Source organism: Miscanthus floridulus, chromosome 17 (genome assembly GCF_019320115.1).
Source record: "Miscanthus floridulus cultivar M001 chromosome 17, ASM1932011v1, whole genome shotgun sequence".
Lineage (NCBI taxonomy): Eukaryota > Viridiplantae > Streptophyta > Magnoliopsida > Poales > Poaceae > Miscanthus > Miscanthus floridulus.
The window spans coordinates 69,757,310-69,784,962 of NC_089596.1; the positions used below are offsets into that span (position 1 = coordinate 69,757,310).

General features: G+C 43.5%; 1 non-coding gene and 1 pseudogene across 1 annotated transcript; both read right to left on the reverse strand.

The window, feature by feature from the left end:
* LOC136515761 (argininosuccinate synthase, chloroplastic-like) overlaps positions 1–27,653 on the reverse strand; it is a 94,935-nt pseudogene that overhangs the window by 62,596 nt on the left and 4,686 nt on the right.
* LOC136519252 (small nucleolar RNA Z247) lies at positions 14,669–14,807 on the reverse strand. Its single transcript, XR_010774807.1, has one exon. It is a non-coding gene; the product is annotated as a small nucleolar RNA Z247 (small nucleolar RNA).

Here is a 27,653-nt window from a genome sequence, read left to right on the forward strand (position 1 = left end):
CTTGCCATGCCACTCAATCCTAGCGACGATGCAAAGTTAGATCACTCGAGTGGCACTAGATGACCGATATGCAAACAAGTTTGCCCCTCTTGATAGCATGGCCATCTATCCTAAACCTGGTCACAAACTTCTCTACACACCTATGATCGGTGAAATGAAATGCCCTAGGTTATACCTTTGCTTTGCGCATTCTATTCCATCTCCTCTAATGTTGATGCAACACATGCACCAACATGATCAACAATGATATGATCCACTTCATATCATCACATGATCATATTGTTTTATCGATCTTGACTTCACTTGCTTTTCACCGTTGCCTTCGTCCATCGGCGCCAAGTCTTGCTCAAGCTTCACCGCCACATGGTCCATCGCTCCAAAGCCTCCGACTTGCCCTTCACGCTTGCAACTGGTCCATCAAGCCAAGTCTTGTCTTGATCTTCTCCACCTTGATCACATGACTCAATGTCATGTCTCATGTGCAATGAGCTCCTTCATCATCACATGTGTGAGCTTTTCAACATCTCCAAACCATTTTCACCTTCATGGCATATGTTGCTCACACATATGTACCTGTGGACTAATCACTTGTGTATCTCACATAAACACAATTAGTCCACCTAGGTTGTCACTCAATTACCAAAACCACAAAAGGACCTTTCAATCTCCCCCTTTTTAGTAATTGATGACAACTCTACAAAGATATGGAAATTAAGCTCTTTTGGATTCATGTTGCTTGCCCAAGCAATTTTACCATGTGAAAATGATTTTGGACAAGTACCACAAACCCAAGATGGTAGTATTAGCTCCCCCTACATATGTGCTAGAGTGTTTGATTTGAAGGTCGCACATATGCAAAGATTAAAATTGTGGGAGAGTAATTACTACAAAATGATGCTAAGGTGTATAGAATAAACCTTTGAAGCGTGTACCAATCGGAGTTGCACCTTTAAGTTCATCCTTAGCACCATGGTTAGCTAGATATCACTTGGAAATAAAAGCACTAGATACCTTGTGAGATCAACATTAAAAGCAAGGTACTAGCATTACTTGAAAAGCATACCAAGTGTCAAGCTATCATCCTATGCATGTTAGTTATCAAATCATCATTCAAGTTCTAAAACTAGCATACACCACACAAGCATGCATATTGAATTTGAAAGCTTATGCAATGCAAGCAAGCACATGAATATGCACATATCAAATGCAATCAATCATAGTTCATGAGCTTGTTCCCTCTACTTGTGTGCTTCTCTTATCCAAGAAATTTTGATCCATCACTTTTTTTAAGGGGCTATTGCATTTCTACCCTTACTTTGAACTCCAGTTGTGATTTTACCCTCGCTTTTCGCCATGTTGCATTTTTACCCTCGCTTTGTAAAAACAAACACTCAGTCTACCCCTACTCTGTTAACAGCAGCTAACAGGGTTAAATGGGCTTGCCAAGGACAACTTTGCCCTTGCAAAAATACCCTTACTTTTCTGAGTTCATTGTGATTTTACCCCTATTTTCTTAAAAAAATGGCAGCATCATTGTACAACTTGTTACATATAATTGCACATAACAGGCAAATATATATGGGGCCCAATATATATATAATATCACATCACAAGTATGTGTAGCAAAAGCGCAGCAACCATCATCCAACATAAACATCCATCATCCAACATACACAACCAACAATCCATCATCAACATACAAGTCCAACAAAAGCAATAGCTAATAGTGAGATATTACATGTTCATTGTCATAATCACACAATTCCTAACAATGCAGCCAACCTCCCTCCTCTTCCTCTTCCTCTTCCTTGTGTTCTAGCCCCTTCTGCTCTTTCAGTTCTAGGTGCTTCACTTGCACTTGTAGCACTTGCACTTCCTCTTCCTCTTCCTCTACCCCTTTTTCTTTGGACTTGGTGTCTCTCTTTTTCTTGATGGCTCTCTTTTTTTTGGTGGCTCTCTCTTTCTCCTTTGTGGATGTGGGTCTCTCAGTGTTTGTCTCATTGGTGGGCACTCTATTCCTCACAGAAGGGTGGCACCTACGTTTTGTTGGTGAAAACTGCAAAGGACCCTCAAAGTCATTAATTTGGGCATTAATGTGCACCAATCCCTTGTCTTTATTGAGATCAAACCACTCAAGCAACTACTCATCAGTTTTAATCTCAATACCCTCGAATGGATGCCATAGAGTTATATACTATTTTGAACCCCACAGGTAATGCTCAGCTATGAAATTAACTAGTTGCAGAACACTGAAGCTATGCATGTCAACAACTTGAGTAGGCAAGATTCTACCCTGTCGCCATGTTTTTGGTCCCCCATCAGGCAAACTAAAAAATGACAGAACCCTAACTACCAGATTCAAATTCATGTGATTTTGCCTACAAATCAGAGCAATTGAAACCAAATTAGCGTAATTGCCTGAAGAACGAGATTAATTCGATCCACAATTGGCCAATACACATTCATAGAGGATGAAAATTTGTACCTAGACACCAACTCTGTGGCTCTGGACACGCCATCCTCTGGCTCCATGGCCGCCGGCCGACCTGCAGCGCCCTTGCTGAGCGCCCCTGCCGTGCTGCGCAGCCAAACCCTAGGCGGCTACCCAGGGAAACCCTAGGCAACGCCCAGGCCGGTCGGCCTAGCCGCGCATCGCCCAGCCGCTCCTCCGCGTTACACGGCTGCCCCGTCGTTCACGCCGCCCAGACGCCCCTCTTGGCCGCTCCTTCATCGCCCAGTAGTCGCGTGGCCGCCCTGCCGCCCGCGCTGCCCGAGCGCACGAGCCGCACCGCCTAGCACTCGCCTGGCCGCGCCATGAGGGGCCCCTCCACACTGCTTGGCCACGGCGCCGGCCACGCTGACCAGCCGCCGGAGCCGCACCTACCGACCGCTCGAGCGCTGCGCTCACGATAGAAGGCCGAGACCGCATCGGGATGGATAGGAGAGTCACGGGTGAGTGGAAGGTTATTTTTGTCCTAGATACTTCTAAGCCTGTCTTTTCCTTTTTTTTTAATTTTTTTACATAAACATCTAACAGAGTTATAAAGAGGGGTAGACTGAGTGTTTGTTTTTACAAAGCAAGGGTAAAAATGCAACATGGCGAAAAGCGAGGGTAAAATCACAATTGGGGTTCAAAGTAAGGGTAGAAACGCAATAGCCCCTTTTTTAATGTTGCTCCCTCTTTGTCCATATCCATGTCCAACCTCTACTTCTTTGAGCTTTTTATATCTTATCTCTCCCCCTTGTATAATCTTAATCTCAAAGCTTTCATATCTTTGTACAATCTCTCCCCCTTTGTCATCAATTTCCATAAAAGGTGAGCTTCTCATTGATGTAAATGTATACGTTTGGGGTAGATGGTTGAGGCTTGAATCTTGCATTTTTTATGGAAATCACTTGATTGTTGGAATGACACCACTTATAGATACCACTTGTAACTCATACCACTTGTATCTTGTGTAAGGCTTCTTGAGATACCACACATAGGATCTTTGATCTTGATACCAATTTGTGTGACACCTTCCCCTATGTGATAGCATGGGTCATCCATTTGATACACTTGAGCTCTTGTAGGTGAGGGATGCATTCTTTATTTGATGATCACTTAAAGTTGAGGATCACTTGTGGAACCATGTTCTTGCATGATTGATACTATGTGTAGATGTGATATCACTTGAAAGAATCTTCTAGTATGGAACCACTTGTTGGATTTTTCAATAAAAACCATTTCTTGAACATTTGCTATCTTCATGAGTACCACTTATAGGATATCACTTGTGAGTTAATCTAGACATCATTTGTAGATTCTTGATAAAATACTTGAGTCTAGATACCATTTAAAACAAACAAACTAGATATTCATTTGCATTGTTGTCTTGTGCTTGTACTCTTATCACTATCATGAGCTTCTATGATTAACTTGAACTAAATTGATTTGTCTAAGCTTTCAAGTCCGGTTTGAACCAATGACAAGCTTCTTCATACCTCTTGTAAGGGTTATCTTGCCAATGTTGTACTTATCACTTGTTAGCAATCCAAATTGAGTCAAGTACTTGGGTTTACTAGCTCATGAACAAATTCATGTACTAACCACTAGATCAAGTAATCATTCGAACAATAGTGGTAGGCTATGAATTTAAGCATTTCATTTGTTATGCATGATCCTATGAAGCATGTACTATATGCACTAACCGCATACTAGTAAGGGATGAAATGATCATGCACATTACAATGATACCTTTGCTATGTTGGAGTAGAGGATAGTCACATAGATTCTAATTCATTACTCCAATAGCAATGTGAAGTCCAATTATAAGCTTGGTGAAGACCAATAGATACCATGTTGAATTTCATTCTTCACTCATATGAAATGAATATCACTTATGATCAAGTGCACTTTCTTGTTGTGGTTGTCTTGCTTTATCTTTTGATCTTTGCTTGCATGAGAGCATCAATTTGAGAATACCACTTGAAATATCATGACTAGCTCTTTTTTGGGTGTTGCTTGCTTTTCTTGATCAACCCTTTTGATTGCTTCAACTAAGCATCTCAAATGTTCCTTGGATCACCACTTCCATGTTAGCCTTCCAAGTACCACACTTGGTTCACCTACACATAGGTGGCAAGCCTCTACACTAGGGAGAAGTGACCTCTCTCCAAGAATCATTCTTGATACTCACTTGAAATGACTTGATTGATTGATCCAAGTGATGGACTTAACTTGGTGAGTAACCTTGATTCCTTCTTTAAGTCATTTTCTTTCTTCTTGTTTAAGTTCTTTTCTTTCTACCAAATGATTTCTAATAGTCACTAGAACTTAAACTTCAACTTCATCTTGAGTTTGATCTTGATCTTTCAATTTGAGTACCGAATGTGTGCAAAGTACACTCCACAATCAAATAGCCTTGTACTCTTTGCTTGTCATGCTTCTAGATCATCTCAAAACCAAACTTAGGTACCTCAAACACTTGTAAACATGTTTCTAACTTGAGGACCTTTCAATCAAAGTGACTCTAGATCAATCCAACATTTGTCACTTTTCTGACAGATTTTGTACCCTTTAAAGAAATAAGCATATCTCCCAAAGTACAAATCCAAATACCACTAAATTTGGTGGAGGTGTGTAATACTAAGTTAACTAGCATCTGTAAAAATTTTAGCTTCATTTGACTTCTAGATTGCTACCAGATTTAAATTCTTCCACCACTGCTATATGCTGAAAACAGCTGCACTAAAGCTGACAAGATCCACTCCAAAACTGAAGCATTTCTTATCCAATTCTCATAAAAATTGTATAGCATCTTATACCCTAAGTCTAGAGCATGTACACCAATTTTTATGCCAATCCAATAAGTGTTGATTACTCAAACATGGCTAAGATCACAGCTCACTCAGATTTTTAATATAGGACAGATTTCAATCACTTGAGCTATACTTCATCAAATATGAATTAAACTTAAAACTAACTCATTTGAATACTTTCACAAGACATAAATCCATTCAAACCACTTACTAAAAGTCATCTCATGAATTTATTCAACACAAGTCAATCCAAACATGACTACCAATCAATTTATCCATTCAAACATCTCATAGCAAGCAACATTGCATATTTATCCAATTCAGTCAACTCATATGCACCCAAATGAAATGATCAACAAAAGATATACCTTGGTTAGCTTATGATCATCCAACTAGCAAGCTTCAACTCAATTATTTGCATGTCATCAAATATATCCAATGAATCACCAACAACTTGAATTTTGGCACTTGTATGTTGATAGCGCTTGGACTTCACTCAATTTTCTCTTGGCATTGGGTTTGGATGTGCACTAAGCTTCATAACTTGATTCAACATATGACAAACAATGTGAGATCAATTGAATCAAGTCTCCAATGCCGTTGGTACCTACAAACAATCATCCACTTTTTGATGGTACCCAAATAATTTTGGGTCCTCTCAAGTTAGGTGCAACATACTTAGGCAACACCTTAGTATGAGTAGTGGGATGTTTTGCAATAGCAACCATAGAGGTATCACTACCATCCTTTCTAAGCACATTATTATCAACAATTGAAATAGACTTAGAAATGTCACCTAGGGGACATGAATGTGCCATGTGTCCCCTTTTCCGGCATGAGTAGCACTTTCTCTTTGTTTGAGCCTTCTCTTCTTTGCTCATGTGGTGCTTCTCATTGCCTTGTCTCTCATGGATTGCTTGAGCCTTCTTCTCAAGCTTGGTAGGACACTTAGAGGCAAAGTGTCCCACACTTCCACACTTGAAGCACTTGATGTGAGCATAATCTTTCTTCTCATCTTCATTCTTGCTCATTATCTTGGCATCTTGAGTTTGCATCGGATGCCTTGCCTTTCCACCCCTTCTTGTTTTCTTCTTCTTTATCATCAAATCACCACCATCTTCATGGTTGATCTTGATTTGCTCTTGGGATGTATTCTCTTGCTCAACTTGTGGCTTTGGTTGAGGCTTCACTTGTTGCTTCACCAATTGCTTGGTTGGGCACATTGAGGTAAGATGACCCCAAGTGCGGGACTTGAAGCACTTCACATGCTTGAGCCTCTCTTCTTCTTTTATCTTCTTGAGCTTCTCAATGTTAGGGCAACCATTTGCATGGTGTCCCACTTCATGACACCGGTAGCACATGGTATGAGAGAGCTTTCTTTGTTGTATCTTCTTCATCTTTCTTTCTCTCTTTATTTCACCCTTTGTCATCTTCTTCTTGAAGCCAAGGCCACACTTGTCACCATAGTTTCTTTGAGTCTTCAACATATGCTTAAAGGTGACTTTTGAGTTGTAGCACCTCTCTAACTTGTTGCTCAATTTCTTCACTTGTTCATTGAGCTCATTGTTCTCCTTCAAAAGGTTAGTCTCACAAGACATAGAAGTAGAACAAACATCTAATTGTGAAGAGCATGGCATTTCTAATAAATCATCACTAGAGGTGGATACATGCTTCTTGCCTACATCACAAGGGTTACCAACAATTTGTGATTTATCATTTGATCCATGTGATGAGCTCTCATTATTTTTAAGTTTCTTTGTAAACATTTTAATGAGATAAGCATGTTGTTCTAATAATTTATCATGAGATGCAAGTAGTGTCTCATGATTTAATTTTAGCTCATCATGTGAAGATTTATAAGCATCAAGTAATTTCTTATGTTCTTCACAAGAGTTCTTTAGAAATGAGTTTTCATTTTCTAATTTCAATGTTTTAGCTTTCTCATTTTCTAAAGACATGGTCATGCTAGCAAGTCTACTAACAAGCTCATCATATGAATCAACATGATCAACCACATTATCATTTGTTACCTTGGTGTCACCTTATGACATGAAGTAATGTGGTGATGTAGTTGGAGAGCTTGTAGTAGCATCTTCATCATGGCTTAAGCATGAACCACCATCACCATCAAGTGTGCATGGGGTAGCATCATCACTTGCAACACTTGTGGCATCACCATCAACCTTATCAAGTGAACTTGTGGTAGATCGATCATCATCATCATCACTTGATCATGAGGTGGAGCAATCTTTCACAACCACCAAATTGTGATCATGCTCTACACACTCATGCGCCTCCTTCTTGGGTTCACCTCCTTCTTGAATTTGCCATCATCCCATGTGGAGGAATCACTGAAGGTGTGCTTGATTGATTCCCATATCTCACGAGCGGTTCCCACATAGTTTACTTGTTTCATCAAATCAAAACTCAAAGCATCCATTAGAAAACAACAAGCATGTGCATTAAGTTTATAGAGAACTCTTTGAGCTTTGGTGAGATTCCTATGATCCAAGACATGAGTGAGACCACTAGTGACAATCCACCAAAACTTAGGTCCCTTTGCACAAAAATGATCAAGCGTGTGATTTTTCCAAAGTGCAAAGTTTGTGCCATCAAAAATGTGTGTCTCACAAACATCTAGCCCACTAGATGCCATCCTCTCGGGTCGGTGAAGACCACAAATGAGAGACCTAGCTCCGATACCACTTGTAGGGTCGAGATGGCGGACTAGAGGGGGGTGAATAGTCATTTCTAAAATTAATCACGTCGACTAACCGAAATAAGTGCGGAATTAGAACTTTCGGTCTAGCCACGACTACACCCCTCTATCTATGTTCTCTAGCACCTTCCAAAGATACTAATTAAGCAACAAAGGTGCCGGGCTAGCTAGAGCTCACCTAACCAATTCTAGGAGCAAGGTCACACAAACCTATGCCACTAGTACTTTAAGCAACAAGGGAGCTTCTACACATGCTAGCAAGCAAAAGCACAAAGCCAACTAAGCTCACTAGCAAATGCTCAATAACAAGGCAACCAATGCCAAATTAGAGAGCGCAAATACTTAGCTACACAAACTAAGTAAAGTGACTAACAAGGTTACACAAACCTAATTAGCCACGCAAGGGAGCTACTTCTATGCTACACAAGCAAGAAGGTAACTAGTAAGCTACACAAGCTAACTAGTTACAAGAGCAACTACACAAGCACAATCTATATGAAAGTAATTACAAGCTTGTGTAACGAGGATGCAAACCAACGGGAAGAACAAGGTTGACACGATGATTTTTCTCCCAAGGTTCATGTGTTTGCCAACACGTTACGTCCCCGTTGTGTCGGCCGCTCACTTGGTGGTTCGGCGGCTAATTGGCATCACCCGCCAAGCCTGCATGCCGGGCACCACAAGAACCTACCCTGAAAGTGAGGGTAGCTCAATGACATGCTCAACTAGAGTTGCTCTTTGTGGCTCCCACGGGGCGAGCACAATGCCCCTCACAAAGCTCTTCTCCGGAGCACCACACAAGCTTCTTGCGGGCTTCAACGGAGACCACCACCAAGCCGTCTAGGAGGTGGCAACCTCTAAGAGTAACAAGCACCACCGGCTTTCAACTCGATCACCTAGTACCACTTGATGCAATCTCACGATGCAATTGCACTAGAATCGCTCTCTCACACAATCGAATGATCACTATCAAGTATATGTGAGATGGAGGGCTCCCAAGCACTACTACACAAGCCACCAAGGCTCTAGTGTGCTCAGCTACAGGCCCAAGGCTGACCATGGCTTCTATTTATAACCCCACGAACTAATAGAGCCGTTACCCCTTCACTAAGCAAAAGTCGGGACGACCGGACGCTCCGGTCCGATCGACCGGATGCTGGACCTCAGTGTCCGGTCGTGCGATGCACGCCATGTGTCCCCTACTTCAAATATTGTTTGCTCGATCTCAATGGTCATCTGTTGACTGGACACAGCAGCTTGAACTGACCGAACACAGCAACCCCAACGTTCGGTCATTTCTAGTAAGGTACCAGATATGACCGGATGCGTCCGGTCGGTCGCGATCGGACACAGCACCAGCGTCCGATCACATCTAGCAACACTGCTATGCCTGTGTCATCACACGTCACCTTGACCGGACGCACACAGCCAGCGTTCGGTCACTTCCAGCGCCAGCGTCCGGTCGATGACCGATGCCTGCACGCTGTCTGTCACAATTGACCGGACATAGGACCCTAGCGTCCGGTCACTACGTGACCAGCGTTCGGTGCACTCTGTGAGACCCTGTCTTTTCTGTATAGGGCACCGGTGGCACCGTCAAACTATCTGCACTCTATGGGTGGACACTCCACCGGTGGAGTTTCAAACCCTTCTCACCTCCGTTCCAACGCCGAGTTGATCCACATCAACTCCAACTTCATCTCCTTTATAAATGTGCCAACACCACCAAGTGCACATCACTATGTGTATGTGTGTTAGCATTTTCACAATCATTTTTCAAAGGATTAGCCACTCAACTTGCCACGCCACTCAATCCTAGCGACGATGCAAACTTAGATCACTTGAGTGGCACTAGATGACCGATATGCAAACAAGTTTGCCCCTCTTGATAGGACGGCCATCTATCCTAAACCTAGTCACAAACTTCTCTACACACCTATGACCGGTGAAATAAAATTCCCTAGGTTATACCTTTGCCTTGCGCATTCCATTCCATCTCCTCCAATGTCGATGCAACACATGCACCAACACGATCAACAATGATATGATCCACTTCATATCATCACGTGATCATATTGGTTTATCGATCTTGACTTCACTTGCTTTTCACTATTGCCTTCGTCCATCGGTGCCAGGTCTTGCTCAAGCTTCACCGCCACGCGGTCCATCTCTCCAAAGCCTCCGACTTGCCCTTCATGCTTGCAACCAGTCCATCAAGCCAAGTCTTGTCTTGATCTTCTCCACCTTGATCACATGACTCAATGTCATGTCTCATGTGCAATGAGCTCCTTCATCATCACATGTGTGAGCTTTGCAACATCTCCAAGCCATTTTCACCTTCATGGCATATGTTGCTCACACATATGTACCTATAGACTAATCACCTGTGTATCTCATATAAATACAATTAGTCCACCTAGGCTGTCACTCAATTACCAAAACCACAAAAGGACCTTTCACCTGATGGTGAGGTACACCTGGCATCTGCAAACACCAGTCGTGGGCCTCCTCGTGCTTCTTCTGCCAGTCCCCGTCCAACCAGGTGTCCACAATATATTCCCAGCAATCGGGGTGGGTGGCGCACCAGCTTAGAATCGCCTACAGGACATCAAGTAGACAACATATCAGAAGACCAAATTAGGCATACTTAATCTCAAAAGAAATGAATATTCATGTTTTGTATTTACCTGTATGTACTGCTCCCTTGTCAGCATCATCCGTCTTGCCTCCTCTTTGTTGACACGCTTGAGTAGGAACTTGGCATTGTAGTCAATGTGGGCCTGGATGCGGGACTCGTAGTGCAAGTCCGTGACACACCTTTTATAGGAAGCGTAAGCCACCTGATATGCACTTTCCTCCTATCCCTCCTGGATTCTGAAGAAGTCCTGCATAAAGACACGAGGGATCCATTATTTTATTTCAAGAATGTCTAATGAATGCGAGGAATTGAGGAATGTAGTGCAAGAAAGACTTACCCATAACTCCCTAATCACTCGATCTGCCTTGTTTCTACAGTGGGTGCCATTATGATCTGGAGCATCTTGCACGAGGGCATAGTGGTCGAACGTCTAGGCCGGCTCCCAATCCTGATCTCCTTTCCTTACCAGGCCAGGGAAGTGTTCCTTGCACAGAAGTCCCAGGATGCCATTCACATTGCATGCCGGGGCCACCTGGTCCACAAGCACCTAGTTCCTGCACAAGTGGTCCACAATAGTTATTAGTTGTTATTATGATTTTTCAACATATCAAATGAAGAACATATGAAGTTACTTACTTATCGCCCTCGGGTGCAATCAGTGGGCACCTCTCAACAGGTATCGGTCGCTTCGGGAGCTTTGTGGGACCTCATTGGTAGGGCTTCGATGTATTAGAGGAAGTGGAACCCCCTAACATTGCCGCCTCCTCGTCCTCCATCGCTAGAACCGCCTCCTTGTCCTCCATCCGAGGACCCCCGTCCCCGTCCACCGTGTACTGAAGGTCGTCATCGTGCACAGGGTCGTGTGAGGAGCTGCGCCCGTGGTCAGTCAACGGCTCCCGCCTGGGCTTGCCTCTCGGCCTCCTCGGCCTCTCTGACGCCTCCGCCTCCTCAGCCGCCGCCATGTCCCTCCGATTGGCGTAGACTGAGGGGCAGCTCCTCCTAGTGGGCCCCATCACCTACAATTAAAAAGAGTAAACCAGTAAGTACAGATAAACGAGATGTGCTTAGTAAGAGATGCAAAATAAAGAAAATATAATTACAAAATAACATAGTATTACATGTATTTCTAATATTCTTCATGATCGGGATTATCTGGATGATAGGTATCGTCATCACTATCAAGATTGTCCAAATCCTCAACAGCCTCATCCTCATCGTTGTCATTGCCTAGTCGTAGTCCGTCAAGCATTTCCAAGTCCTTCGGATCATGCACCTCATTTGCAGCGTCCTCATCAACAACCCATTCCTCGTCTGCTTCCATTTCGATCTCTCCGGTTAAGTCTATCTCAAGCATCCCTGGTAGCCCCTCTTCTTGTTGATAGAACTCTCCGTCATTCTTGTTTGGGTTCAAGTTGTAATCATCAGGGTTTGGGCGAGGTAATCTACCGGGTGGTGATACCTTGTGCACAATATACAAACCCTGAAGACGTGGGTCGGTTTTGCAAGCATATGGACAATAATAAACTTGTGTGGCTTGTTGAGCCACAATATAGACATCTTCTCCTGGATAGAAGAAATCATGTCGAGTTTCGACTATCCCAAGTTGATGGGACTTTCTCGATACTGCAGGATCAAACCACTGGCATTTGAATATGACAGGATTAAGTGCTTTGGAACCACGGTAGTCGAGCTCGTATATTTCTTCAACTGTGGAGATGTCTGGGTTTTAGGCATCGTACGTCACAACTTGCTCGGAAACTTCTAAATTTTTTTACCACAGCCTCTACATGCGATGACACGACATCTCGACAAGTTTCGTGATTTTCGGACTTCGTTTGCATTTTATATAATTAAAAAACACTTTTTTAACAAGTTGGTGGTCATGTTTCGTGAAACAGATGTTCGAAATTTCACGAATGTCCCTGCACACGGCCTCAAAATACACTAAAAACATTAATACCATTTTTTGAATTGCTAAATTCTAATATTTCATGCACCTGCAGTTCAAATTTACTTTTTCGAGAAAAATTCAAGTAAACATAAAAAATTAAAAAAATATACCAAAAAGTCATAGAAAAGTTCCAAATTATAACTTGTGCTTTAAGGTATTGTATAAATGCCACAGGAAAATTTTGAAAAAAAAAACTTTGCCGAGTGTCGGAATTGGCACTCAGCAAAGGAACCTCTTTGCCAAGTGCCAGGCTTGCAGCACTCGGCAAAGACAGCACGTTTGCCGAGTGCTAACGGCCAGCACTCGGCAAAGGATGATGGAGGGGCCACCGGTGTCGGCTGAGATATTTTACCGAGGGTTATTCTTTGCCGAGTGTCTGACACTCGGCAAATAGGACGTTTGCCGAGTGTCCCTCTTTGCCGAGTGTTTGACACTCGGCAAAGACGGCCTCTGCCGAGGGCCGACTTTGCCGAGTGCGGCACTCGGCAAACTGCCTCTTTGCCGAGTGCCCGTGTTTCGACACTCGGCAAAGCGCCGAGCACTCGGCAAAGAGCGCGTCTCCCGTAGTGTTAATACCCTTTTTGCATAAAATGGTTGCCCGAAGCTTCATAGAAAATAAGGCTCTTTTAATGTTCACCTAAGTGAAGAGAACAAGATTGCCCAAAACATGAGGCCAATTAATTAATTTCAGTTATTTCTCAGGCATGTCCCAAGTGCCAGCTGATATTATTTTTACAGCCAAGACTATTTAATTTAACCATAGACAACTAACCTTTTTTATAGGGGGAACTAGAGACGATTAATTTTACCAAGCAAGGAGGAATTCCAAAGGCAGATTGATTGGAACACTGGAAAGTGTAAAAAAAGTAACATGTTTTCAAACAACAGGTATTTGAGGAATGATAAAATTAAGAATGTGAACACAAAATTGGTGGTGCGAATAGTGTGTGCTACATTGCAGGTACATGGAATAATGATCTAACAAGTAAATAATGTTAGACGATGGATTAGTTTGAGTCTGTTAGGCTCAGTGGATGGACACCACTCGAAGAGCACGCAAGACGGAGTTAGGCCTTCCAACATGAGCGCAGATCCTCCAGTAGGGCGAGTAGACGGGGTGGCTCCAGTGCTCACTTCGGTACTCCACAGCGTACATCCCGTGGCCCAACTGCTGGTGAAGAAGGTCCACAAGCTGGCGGTGGAAGAAGCACTCTCCTCCATCACGGGTGCAGATCGTCACAATCCACCCACCCTGAGCATGGTGTGGATTCCCATGTCCTCCAGCGCCTTCATCACCATCATCACCAGGGTCTCCTCCAGCTCCCTGGTGAGGCGCCTGACGCCTAGCCCGGTTCCCAGCCTGCTGCTGAACCACCAGTGCGTGGCAGTTCACCTGTCCTCCCTGCTGGAGGTTAGTACCATAAGGCGCTGGCGGCGAGTGAAGTAGTAGTGGTCGACATTTCTCGTCAGAGGGAACTCCACAGTACGGGGAGGGCAGTAGGGAACGGTACTCTTGCGGCAGGTCAACAAGTTGCGAACCATCTAATGATATGAATAAGAACATAAAGAGATGTAGGAGATGATTAACACATCATGATATAAATGATAAAGGATGAATATGAGGATAATGATATGAATGATAAAGTGACAAAAGTGAGGATAATATGAAATAAAATATGCATAATAAGGACGAAAAGGAGATAATACTGGTGGAATAATGATAATAAATGACATGAGGATAAAATGCATGTTGTGATATTTGTAGTATGGTGTAATAAAAGATAACAAATGCAGGATAATAAATTCAAGATGGTAATGATAATAAGAGCAAGATAATAAATGCATGATAAGGTAATAATGAAAGATAAGATAATAAATGCATGAAGGTAATAAATGCAAGATAAGGTAATAAATGCGTTATACAGATAAAGTAAGGTAGCAAAGGACTGAAATATGTAAAGGAAATTTAAGAGAACTTAAACGGCCGTTTCTAACTAGGTTGCGTATCCAACGCTCAACAGACGGGGGGTGAAGACCTGCCGCCGTAAAGCCATTCGTTGCTCGAAGATGTCAAGTTGGGTGTACAGCTCACCCATCGAGATGGGTTCCACCCGTGCAGCAACAACGAAGACAACCGGATTGAACTCGAGGTCCAGACCGGTGAGGATGTAAGACAACAGCTCCTCACCTTCAAGTTTCCTGCTAGCATATGCCATCTCAACTGCCAGCGCCTTCATCTTGGTGAAGTATTCACTAACGGATGACGCCCCCTTAGACGCCGTGGCAAGGGCCATACGGGTGCTGATGACGCACGCGCCCTAGATTGAGACAAACATTCCTTCAATGGCAACATTCCTTCAATGGCAGCCCATGCCGCCGCCACTGTCTCCGCAGACGCAAACTAGGAGAGGATGCCACGGAGAGAGAAGATAGCAGGTAGTTGAGGACCTGTTGATCTTCAGCCATCCACACCTCAAAGTTAGGATTGGGCGTGGGTGGAGTATTCTTCTTGTCGTCGCCCTTCAGTGGAGGAAGGAACGACGGTGTGGGTTGTGTTGTCGGGCTGATGTAGCCGGCGAGTTGGGCACCCCGCAGTGCCAAGAACACCTGGGCGCGCCACATCTGATGGTTGTTCTTGCATAGTTTCTCACTCACGGGAATGAAGTTTAGCGAGAGAGCAGCAGATGCCGCAAAGGACGATATATGGGAGTGTGCCATGGATCAGTTCCGTTAGGAATTTGGCTTTGATTAACATGTGATTGAGTGGAACGAGATACCTCCTAGAGATCTTATTACATGTTAATATAGCCAAGATGGCTTGTACAACACTCAAAGATTATAACAGATTGGTACAACAGAATATGCGTAGCCTACAAGCAAGATATCTACCGAGCCTAAAGGATAGACAATATTTCAAGAAGGCATTGTTAGATTGATCTCTAATCCTAACTGGACCCAACGGGCCAGTTGGCCCTTTGATTCGCGCCCTGATCGGGGGCGCCCAGCCCACCATGGCTGGAGGGCCCCTGTCACCCTGTGCTATAAAAAGAGGTGGGGGCCAGCGGCTCTTATCACGAGGTTCGCCTGAGCCGAGCTCCCCACCGACAAACCCTAAACCCGATCTAAGTGAGGGGCGCAGCTAGTGACGGGAAGTACCTCCACCACTGCACTATGCCGCCATCGATCTTCACCACCGGCACCGCATCTCTGACCCATCTTCCCCGACCGTCGCTGCCCGTGCGCAGACTTCACCAACGAACCCGATGGTGGCCTCTGCATCATCCCCCTTCGTGGTGTCAGGTTCGTCATCCCTCATCCACCCCTCTCTGTTTCTCCCTCGTTGCATTAGAACGTGTTCTAGGTCTTTGATTCATCAAGCACCCCGGCTAGATCTACTCCTAGTGATTCTATAAGTATAACAATGGTACCAGAGCCATCGGTTTCTAGGGTTTTAGATCTAGAACGGGTAAACCGATTAGAAAAGGAAGTAGAAGGTTAGATCTAGTGCGAATCTACAAGAACAGAGGGTTCAGTTGAACCCTAACCCTAACTGGGTTAAGGAAATGAGAAAAGAAGAGGGTATATCCTAACCCAAACCCTAACTGGGTAAAAGAAAGACAAGAAGGGCTCAGCATGCGATGCCGAACCCTAAAACCGTAGAGTCCCTCTGGGGAAGATAAACAGTGCCCAATCCGAAACCCTAACCCTAACACAGTTAACCCTAATTCCCATCCCAATCGGTCAAAACTGAGAAGAGCAAACAAGAACCAAAGAAGGGGAAAAGGGGAAGAGGGAGACCCAGAAGGATTACCTCACCGTCATGCAGAATGGTGCGCAAGGAGAAGAAGGCCAAGCCCGGGGGGAGCTGCTCGCCGGACTCAGGCCACAGGGGCACCGTGGCCAGGCCGCTCGACGGCGGCGTGCTCACCCGCTGGGGAGCGCGCACGCCGGTGAGGGGGCCGGCGACGGCGCCGGGGCTCTCTGCTCGCTCTCACCGTCATTGCTCATCGCTTGGGCTCGCTCGGCTAAGAGAGGGAAGGGAGAGGAGAAGGCCGAATGGCCGTTAGGGTTTTGGCTGACTGTAGCACCCAGTTTTAAAGACAAAACTAGATACACACTATATGTGAGCCCAGGAAGTCAAATCTCACATATAGCCACAAATAGGGGTAATATCAAGAGACAATACTTATTACATAATGTATTAGTAAAAAGAAAATAACCTCAGAGTAAAGATAGCAAAAAGTTGACTCCAATCTTCTAGCAAAGACTCCAAATCCACAGGGACGACTGACTGGTTGACCACAAGCCTAACTCCTCTAAACTGGCAATCTGGTACCCATCCAGGATTTTTAACCAATGTATAGAAAAGTAAAGCAAGTGTAAGTACATGTCGTACTTAACAATTATATTATGGGGTTCATGAGGCTCAAAAGGGCTGACACTGGTTTAACTATGATTAGCTTTAATAGATCATCTTTTTAAGCAATTGAGTGGCAAAGAATTTATCATTCCCACAAACACATGATCAGGTAAACATGAATAATGTATAGCATAAACAGTTGATCATTCGTACCATTATCCATTAGTGATCATCTCTATTCCATAAGGGTCCAAGGCCGCTCGTGACCATGAGCACGGCTGTTATAACAGTTTTATACTCTACAGAGTTTGTACACTTTCACTGTGAGTCATGATTTACCCTTTCGCCCGAGGTGATCAGCCTCTTGATCCACTACTAAGGAAGGTCGGTAGGGTTGACTATGAAGCCTTTCAAAGGTTCGTCTAACAAGTTAGGGCCGCTAGGCGTATGTGGCCCATCTCTAGGAGTGGCACGCGTGGGCATCGCAGCATGGTACACATAACCTAGCAGAAAAGGAAACATACCCTCATGCGCCTTAAAGGTAACCACTAACAAGCTAGAAAAGGTCCTCATACTGAGCTAAAGCTAGAGCCATATAGCCCTCATAGCTGTACTGTAAGTCCCAGATGATCGCTTATAGATAAGTCCTTAGGGAGAGGAATCTAGAGCATTTAGAGAGTAGCTAAACACTCTAGCCCCCGGTTTCCATGTTGCTAAAAAGTCAAGTTTTAATGTTTATTGCATATATTATTAATCAAGTTACAAGATCATGGTTTCGATTAAGCACTAGCAAAAACTATCCCATGCAATATCCCAAAGGTATCAAGGTACAAGATATCAAATATCTAGGATATCCTTATTGGCATCAAGGTAGACACATGCAATATGAATTAAGTGATTAAATGTGAATAGATAACAAGGATGGTCCCATGCTATACTTGCCTTCCACACCGATCCTTCAGTAAGCTTTATTCTTCAACGTCCTTCTTCTTCTTGGATCACCACGTGTATCTCACCGACTGGACGTAATCGTAGAACACCACACAAACATCCATACACATACATGCATAGCATACAATTGCATCTATATCAGAACAGTACACCAATCATAGAAAAATAAGTGAAAGAGATTGAAACACGATTCTATGTATCGCTACGATCACACAGTCGCGAGAAGCATGCTAATCGAAGCTACGATGAAAAAGATACATCTACCGAAAGATTTACTTAATACGTGGAAAAGAAAACTATAGGCTTCATTTATGTTAACTATATGAATTCATATATCAAAGATATTTTATAAATAATTTTAGATTTATATTATAAAACAAAAGTAAAACAAATCATATTTTATGTATAAAACCAAGTTGCATAATCATTAATCAAGATATGTTTTAAACCACGTTATTTCAGAAATATCAAAATAGTAAACATAATTACTAATACGTAGATCTCGTCGTTATGAAACAAACGCAACTTTAACGGACTATTTCGGAGTTAGAATGAATAAGTTATGATTTAAACAAGTTTTGCTTTAGTTAAATAATAGATTAAATCTACCCATGAATTCCAAGTGTTGAAAACATGCCTAACAGTTGTATAAATGCATAGAAAACATAAATACGATCCTAACGCACTTTGAACAGGTCAAATCAGACTTAAAACGCAAAAGTTACGCATGAAATAAGATTCAGTGGCATTTCTGTAAATAACTCAAACTCATTTTTGAATTAAAACAATTAAAATCTGAATTTAAACGGTTATTGGACTGGGCGCACTAATTCTGGAAACTACAGGGTCCTAAACGAATAAAAACAGGGCCTAAAAGAAATCATTTTGAACTAAATCGGACTGTGGGTTAATTCACCAAAAACAAGGGGGCTATTATGCAAAACCGCGCGGCTTGACTACGGGTTTGACCGCTCACTGACTGGACAGACATGTCATGGCCGGGGATTGGTGCGGTGCACCACATGGGTGTGGGCGCTGCTGACTTGGCGGGGTGGACCGAGTCCACGGGTCCCGGTGGACCGGTTACACAGCGAACAGGTATACTCTAATCGTGACCGTCCGTGCTAGATCTAGCGGCGCAGGGTGCTTGGGAGGATCTCCACTGGCTACGCAGTCCCACCAGCAAGCCCTCCATGGCCGGCGGCGACTGTTGTTCGTCGATACGGCATTCTAGTGCGTGAATCGACGATTGGAGAGCATGGGTAGGTGGAGGAGCTCACCGCGATGCGTCTGGTGGTGGTTGCGGCATCCGGGGAGGCTCGTAAGGGGTGGTCGTCGATGGCGGCGATGACTGGAGAGAGAGGGAGGGCACGGGTGAGGGAAATCCAAGCGATTCAAGACCAATTCAAGAAATTAGGGGTACCTACGGCTGCGTTGGGTTGTGGCGGAGCTCCGAGGCGCGTCGGCGACATTGATTCGGTACCAGAACAGCGAGGCTACGGCGGCGGTGGCGAACTTCGAGCGACGAATGGAGAAGGGGTAGAGGGGAGGGCTTGGCTCAGGTCTTATAGGTGGGGGAGAGGCGTAGGAAAAAGGAAGGGAGTGGGCGGGATGGTCTCTTGCCATGCGTGGGCGATGGCGGCTGCTTGCCTTGCATGGCCGTGCCATTGCCGGGAGCAAGAAAGGAAAACACGTGCGTGGGGAAGGAAAGGGAGGTGGCGGCTGATGGGCGGGACCAGCAGCACAGCGAGAGGGAGGGAGAGACAGCGCGTGCGGGTGGATTGATTACCTTCCTTGCTTGCGTGGAGGGCCGGCGAGTTGCCGTCTTGGCGTGCGCCATTAGCGGGACGATGGAAGGAAAGAGCAGGGGAAAGAAGGAAGGGGAAGAAGAAGGGAGCGGGCCGGCTGATGCGTGTGTGGCCAAAGGCGTTTGCGGGCATGGGCGCTAAAGGCTAAGCGCATGCGGTGCGGTGCAATGGGCTGCGGTGCTGCGGTGCGCGTGGAAGAGGGAAAGGGAGGGGAGACGCGCGCTGGGCGACGGCGCATGCGGGCCCCGAGCAGTGGGCTAGGGCCGAGAAGAGCAGGCCGGGCACGTGAGGGAGGGAAGAGGGAGTTTGGCTGGGCCGATCAGCAGGCCAGTAGGCCAAGTGGAGGAGGGAAAGGGAGAAAAGGGCCGGGCCGGTTCCTGGGTTGGGCTGAAAATGAAGAAAGGTATTTTTTTTCAAAATCCTTTTCTATCTCCAATTTCTTTTTCTTTTGTTAATTCAAAACAATTTCAAATATGAACCGAATCAAGTATAAATATGATTTAAAATACACTTTTTGATTCAAACATAAATGAACCAATTTTGGGTAAGTTTTCTGAGAATAACTTTTTAAGTTCTTACATTTTCCAATTCCTTTTCTTTCTTTTCTTTTATTTCAAAGCCATTTTCAATTTCATTTCAAAAGCATTTTAACCATTTTGACTTTTCAATTAAAACCACTCAACTAATAAAATCTAATGCAATGGCATGTATGCTCAAACATGTTGCTACCTTATGATGTATTTTAATTTAATGAAAAATTTTATTTCCTATATTTCATGTGCACAAAAATTCCAACTTAAATCATTTTAACTCTATTTCAAAAGAGGTTATTTTTAGGGTGTTACAATTCTACCCCCCTTAAGATAAATCTCGTCCTCGAGATCCGGAAGGTGTCGACTAAGTGATGGGAATACTCCATCCTTGGATTCTTCTTTACTTCCTCATGCAGTTCCATCGTCTTGCGTTGATAAAGATCCACATTACTTTGCATACCTATTGCCCTTACTCCAAGTAATTTGCCTAACTAATTCCAAAATTTTGACAGGTACCTTGAACAATCTCTCAGGTAACCCTAATCACTAGGCCATAATTCTTTTTCCTCATATGTTCACCTTTCAACAAAGCTTCCTTATCTTCTTGTTCCTAAGGAGAATCTACCACCAATCTTAAAAACATTAATGATCCTAGTTAAGTTGTTCGAACCGAGAATACAACTCTTAACCCTTGGTGTTACTTGAACCTTCTTAGCACAATTCTCCATTGCTAAGGGCATCAGCCATGATTTCGCTTCTCGAAGTGATAGCACTTTTTCGAGTCACAATTAATCTCATTCCAATGAGGTTATCACAAGCTCAAGACCAACTTAGTGAAGATGTCCTATATACTCTTGTGATCCTCCTAGATGTCACTTTTACTTTCAAGAAGATGGTACTTCCATGCTCCACAATGGTTAGCTCCAGATAACATTTAGTTAGTTCAACTCAAACTTCCTTAGTTGACTTAATGAACAAGTCACTACTTTTCTTCTCGTATAATAACACATCCTACACCATCACAAGATGCATTATTGTAGATACAAAGTCCTTGTCCTGATCTAACAAAGCTAATATCTAGATTTTACATCAACCTCTTCTTGGATTTCTTCAAACACTTGGCTGAGGTCTCTTGATCCAAACTAACTTAAAAGCTTCTCTGGTAACTTTATCAACATCTTCTTGGACTTCTAACCAAACCTCATTGAAACTCTGAGTTCCTCTTGAGTCTTTGGGTACCACCACGCTTCCGCTGCGCAAACTAGAACGTATCACACTTCATCTTGTAAATTCTTCAACTTGGCTACCCCCCTTAAGAAAAGATAAACTAGGGGACACCAAAGTATAGCTTGCATCATCTTGTGATTGAAGTCTACTATTGTTCAGAATTTCCTCAGGATTTTTTTAATCATCCAAAATCAGAGATATGAACTAATAAAGATAGGCAGCTCTGAAGACAGGATAGGAAAAATAGAAGAAAACCGTAACCCAACTATTTATTTCATTAATCCTTATACCTTAAACCTATGAACTAAATGAAATTGCAGGAACACCCAACAAGATTATTGCAATCATTACAAAGATGCAAAACAAGCATAAATATAATGATAAATCAACAAAGCACTTAAAAATGCATAACTCATTCTTTGACTCAACTTGCGATACTATCATTTTTATTACATAAGGTTCACAACTCCTATCCTTAACTAAGGATCTTGGGTAGTCTAGCATGACTTCTACATTCACCACTCTCACCAATTGCTTCTTTCAGGTTGGTTATCACTGACACTTTCTCTTAGCTAGATCTTTAGAGATGTCATACTCTACATTATTCAGTCTTCCTTGGATGTAGTTTCTCTTAGCTTTACTTCCTTACTCATGTTTCTTCTGGACTTTCTGTTCTTGCTTCTGTTGTGGTTGATCCTGGCATTCATGTGTCGTCCTTCCAACATCTTCATTGGACTTCGTATTCTTCCAAGCTTCTGCTACTTGTCTCTTCCTTGGTCCCATTGGTATGTTTGTTTGACTTTGTAGCAAGCACTATTGAAAACTCCTAGGTTGAGTCACTCCTTCTGGTGCTTGTTGTTGCACAGCTACAAGCTTCTCCTTGTCGAATGTAGTCAAGGACAATGTAGCTTGGTCCTCCTGATCTCTGACGTTGGCAGATATCTTGTTACGATCCAACTAATAGACCAAGAGAGAAAATTCAAAATAGAGACAAGGTTTTCATAACAAAATAGAGGTTGAAGTGAGCATAACTTTTCGCAAATAACAAGGTTAGGGAGAAAGCAAGAACTAAGCAAGGATAAAAGCATGCTAAGACATCCAGTTCTAACTAGGCTTGCGTCCTACAGTCAGCATTGCTCTGATACCACTTTGTAGCACCCAGTTTTAAAGACAAAACCAGATACACACTATATGTGAGCCTAGGAAGTCAAATCTCACATATAGCCACAAATAGGGGTAATATCAAGAGACAATACTTATTACATAACGTATTAGTAAAAAGAAAATAACCTTAGAGTAAAGACAGTGAAAAGTTGACTCTGATCTTCTGGCGAAGACTCCAAATCCACAGGGCCGACTGACTGGTTGACCACAAGCCTAACTCCTCCAGACTAGCAATCTGGTACCCATCCAGGATTTTTATCCAATGTATAGAAAAGTAAAGCAAGTGTAAGTACAAGTCGTACTTAACAATTGTATCATGGGGTTCATGAGGCTCAAAAGAGCTGACACTGGTTTAACTGCGATTAGCTTTAATAGATCATCTTTTTAAGCAATTGAGTGGCAAAGAATTTATCATTCCCACAAACACATGATCAGGTAAACATGAATAATATATAGCATAAACAGTTGATCATTCGTACCATTATCCATTAGTGATCATCTCTATTCCATAAGGGTCCAAGGCTGCTCATGACCGTGAGCACGGCTGTTATAACAATTTTATACTCTACAGAGTTTGTACACTTTCACTGTGAGTCATGATTTACCCTTTTGCCCGAGGTGATCAGCCTCTTAACCCACTACCAAGGAAGGTCGGCAGGGTTCACTATGAATCCTTTCAAAGGTTCATCTAACAAGTTAGGGCCGCTAGGCGTATGTGGCCCATCTCTAGGAGTGGCACGCGTGGGCATCGCAGCACGGCACACACAACCTAGCAAAAAAGGAAACATACCCTCGTGCGCCTTAAAGGTAACCACTAACAAGCTAGAAAAGGTCCTTATACTGAGCTAAAGCTAGAGCCATATAGCCCTCACAGTTGTACTGTAAGTCCTGGATGATCGCTTATAGATAAGTCCTTAGGGAGAGGAATCTAGAGCATTTAGAGAGTAGCTAAACACTCCAGCCCCCTATTTCCATGTTGCTAAAAAGTCAAGTTTTAATGTTTATTGCATATATCATTAATCAAGTTACAAGATCATGGTTTCGATTAAGCACTAGCAAAAACTATCCCATGCAATATCCCAAAGGTATCAAGGTACAAGATATCAAATATCTAGGATATCCTTATTGGCATCAAGGTAGACACAAGCAATATGAAATAAGTGATTAAATGTGAATAGGTAACAATGATGGTCCCATGTTATACTTGTCTTACACATCGATCCTTTGGTAAGCTTTATTCTTCATCGTCCTTCTTCTTCTTGGATCACCATGTGTATCTCACCGACTGGACGTAATCGTAGAACACCACACAAACATCCATACACATACATGCATAGCATACAATTGCATCTATATCAGAATAGTACACCAATCATAGAAAAATAAGTGAAAGAGATTGAAACACGATTCTACGCATTGCTACGATCACACAGTCGCGAGAAGCACGCTAATCGAAGCTACGATGAAAAAGATACATCTACCGAAAGATTTACTTAATACATGGAAAAGAAAACTATAGGCTTCATTTATGTTAACTATATGAATTCATATATCAAAGATATTTTATAAATAATATAGATTAAATTAAGTCAATTTTAGATTTATATTATAAAACAAAAGTAAAACAAATCATATTTTATGTATAAAACCAAGTTGCATAATCATTAATCAAGATATGATTTAAACCACATTATTTCATAAATATCAATATAGTAAACATAATTACTAATGCGTAGATCTCGTTGTTATGAAACAAACGCAACTTTAACGGACTATTCCGGAGTTAGAATGAATAAGTTATGATTTAAACAAGTTTTGCTTTAGTTAAATAATAGATTAAATCTACCCATAAATTCCAAGTGTTGAAAACATGCCTAACAGTTGTATAAACGCATAGAAAACATAAATACGATTCTAACACAATTTGAACGGGTCAAATCGGACTTAAAACGCAAAAGTTACGCATGAAATAAGATTCAGTGGCATTTCTGTAAATAACTCAAACTCATTTTTGAATTAAAACAATTAAAATCTGAATTTAAATGGTTATTGGACTGGGCGCACTAATTCTAGAAACTACAGGGTCCTAAACAAATAAAAACAGGGCCTAAAAGAAATCATTTTGAACTAAATCGGACTGCGGGTTAATTCACCGAAAATAGGGGGGCTATTCTGCAAACTCGCGCGGCTTGACTGCGGGTTTGACCACTCACTGACTGGACAGACACGTGGCGGCCGGGGATTGGTGCGGTGCACCACATGGGTGTGGGCACTGCTGACTTGGTGGGGTGGACCGAGTCCACGGGTCCCGGTGGACCGGTTACACAGCGAACAGGTATACTCTAATCGTGACCGTCCGTGCTAGATCTAATGGCGTAGGGTGCTTGGGAGGATCTCCACTGGCTGCGCAATCCCGTCGGTGAGCCCTCCATGGCCGGCGGTGACTGTTATTCATCGATACGGCATTCCAGTGTGTGAATCGACGAATGGAGAGCATGGGTAGGTGGAGGAGCTCACCACAATGCGTCTGGAGGTGGTTGCGGCATCCGAGGAGGCTCGAAAGGGGTGGTCGTCGATGGCGGCGATGACTGGAGAGAGAGGGAGGGTGTGGGTGAGGGAAATCCAAGCGATTCAAGACCAATTCAAGAAATTAGGGGTACCTACGGCTGCGTCGGGTCGTGGCAGAGCTCCGAGGTGCATCGGCGACGTTGATTCGGTACCGAAACAGCGAGGCTACGGCGGCAGTGGCGAACTTCGAGCGACGAACGGAGAAGGGGCAGAGGGGAGGGCTTGGCTCAGGTCTTATAGGTGGGGGAGAGGCATAGGGAAAAGGAAGGGAGTGGGCGGGATGGTCTCCTGCCATGCGTGGGTGACGACGGCCGCTTGCCTTGCATGGCCGCGCCATTGCCGGGAGCAAGAAAGGAAAACACGCGCACGGGGAAGGAAAGGGAGGTGGCGGCTGACGGGCGGGACCAGCAGCACAGCGAGAGGGAGGGAGAGACAGCGCGTGCGGGTGGATTGATTACCTTCCTTGCTTGCGCAGAGGGCCGGCGAGTTGCCGTCTTGGCGTGCGCCATTGGTGGGACGATGGAAGGAAAGAGCAGGGGAAAGAAGGAAGGGGAAGAAGAAGGGAGCAGGCCGGCTGATGCGCGTGTGGTGTGGGGCAGTGGGCCATCGAGCTGAGCGGGGCGCCAGCTGGGCCGCGGTGCTACGGTGCACGCGGAAGAGGGAAAGGGAGGGGAGACGCACGCTGGGCGACGGCGCATGCGGGCCGCGAGCAGTGGGCCAGGGCCGGGAAGAGCAGGCCGAGCACGTGAGGGAGGGAAGAGGGAGTGCGGCTGGGCCGATCAGCAGGCCAGCAGGCCAAGTGGAGGAGGGAAAGGGAGAAAAGGGCCGGGCCGGTTCTTGGGTTGGGCTGAAAATGAAGAAAGGTAATTTTTTTCAAAATCCTTTTGTATCTCCAATTTCTTTTTCTTTTCTTAATTCAAAACAATTTCAAATATGAACCGAATCAAGTATTAATATGATTTAAAATACACTTTTTGATTCAAACATAAATGAACCAATTTTGGGTAAGTTTTCTGAGAATAACTTTTTAAGTTCTTACATTTTCTAATTCCTTTTCTTTCTTTTCTTTTATTTCAAAGCCATTTTTAATTTCATTTCAAAAGCATTTTAATCATTTTGACTTTTCAATTAAAACCACTCAACCAATAAAATCCAATGCAATGGCATGTATGCTCAAACATGTTGTTACCTTATGATGTATTTTAATTTAATGAAAAATTTTATTTCCTATATTTCATGTGCATAAAAATTCTAACTTAAATCATTTTAACTCTATTTCAAAAGAGGCAATTTTTAGGGTGTTACACCGACGCGGCCGGGGGGCAATTTTGTTCACCAGAAGACGCCGCGTAGCCGTTCGATCGGATCCAACGGCACCAGATGCACGGGCTGCATCGCGGCCTAGGCGGGCGCGCGACCGCGCGGAGCTTTGCCGGCCTAGGCCCACATTGTGGCCTGGGTGCGGCCTGCGCGCGCGCGGAGAGGTGGACCGAGCCAGCTTTTGCTCGTTTTTGGGCCAAGAAAGTCACAATGAGCCCACGAGCCGATTTTTGTTTTTTCTTTTTCCAGAAAAATTGAAAAATGGAAATTGGCTCAAAAGAAAATAGAAAAAGTATTTTTCCCTATGGGTAAAATTCAAGAAAATGACTTCATTTTTTCCGCTGCGTACTTAAAGTTGTTATTTTCATTATTAAATTCGAACCAATGGGAGAATTTAATTTTGAAAAAAAGGATATGTTTTAGTTTATTATAATATTGTTATTATTCTTACCAACATTGATTAATGGCAATATTATAATGATTTTGTCATGCATTAATTCTATTTCTGTCCAACGGTGATGTAGAATTAGTGTAGAGGACAATTGTATGTTTTAATTTTGACCAACGTTGGAACTAAGGCATGCAATTGTTATTGTTATTATTTATGTTCTCACTCTATATGAATTATGTTTTTAGGTGGATACAACTTGATGGGTTGTATCAAAGAGATCCCCACTCTCAAAGGTGATAACTACATGGAGTGAAAGAAAAAGATAGACCTGGCCTTCATTTTAGCTGAGGTGGACTGGGTAGTCACCTCGCCGTGTCCCATTGAGCCTGTGGCACCGGTGAGGGAGACAAACGAGGCTGATGCCGCTTGGGCAACCAGAGAGAGGGATTTTGGATCCCTAAAGATGTCCTATGACCTTGAGCATAGGAAATAGGTCACTTTCAACAAAAAATATTTGGCTGTGATAAAGAACATGATTGAGCCTGCAATTATGGGCTCAATCCTAGAGTGTGACACCATCACCGAGTACCTTGATAGAATAAAGAGTCAGTTCACTGGCTCTTCAAAGACATGCTATCTAGCTGATAAAACAGCTGGTGACAGAGAGGTACTCTAGTAATGGTGACATAAGAGAGCACATACTAAGGATGAGGAATTTGGCA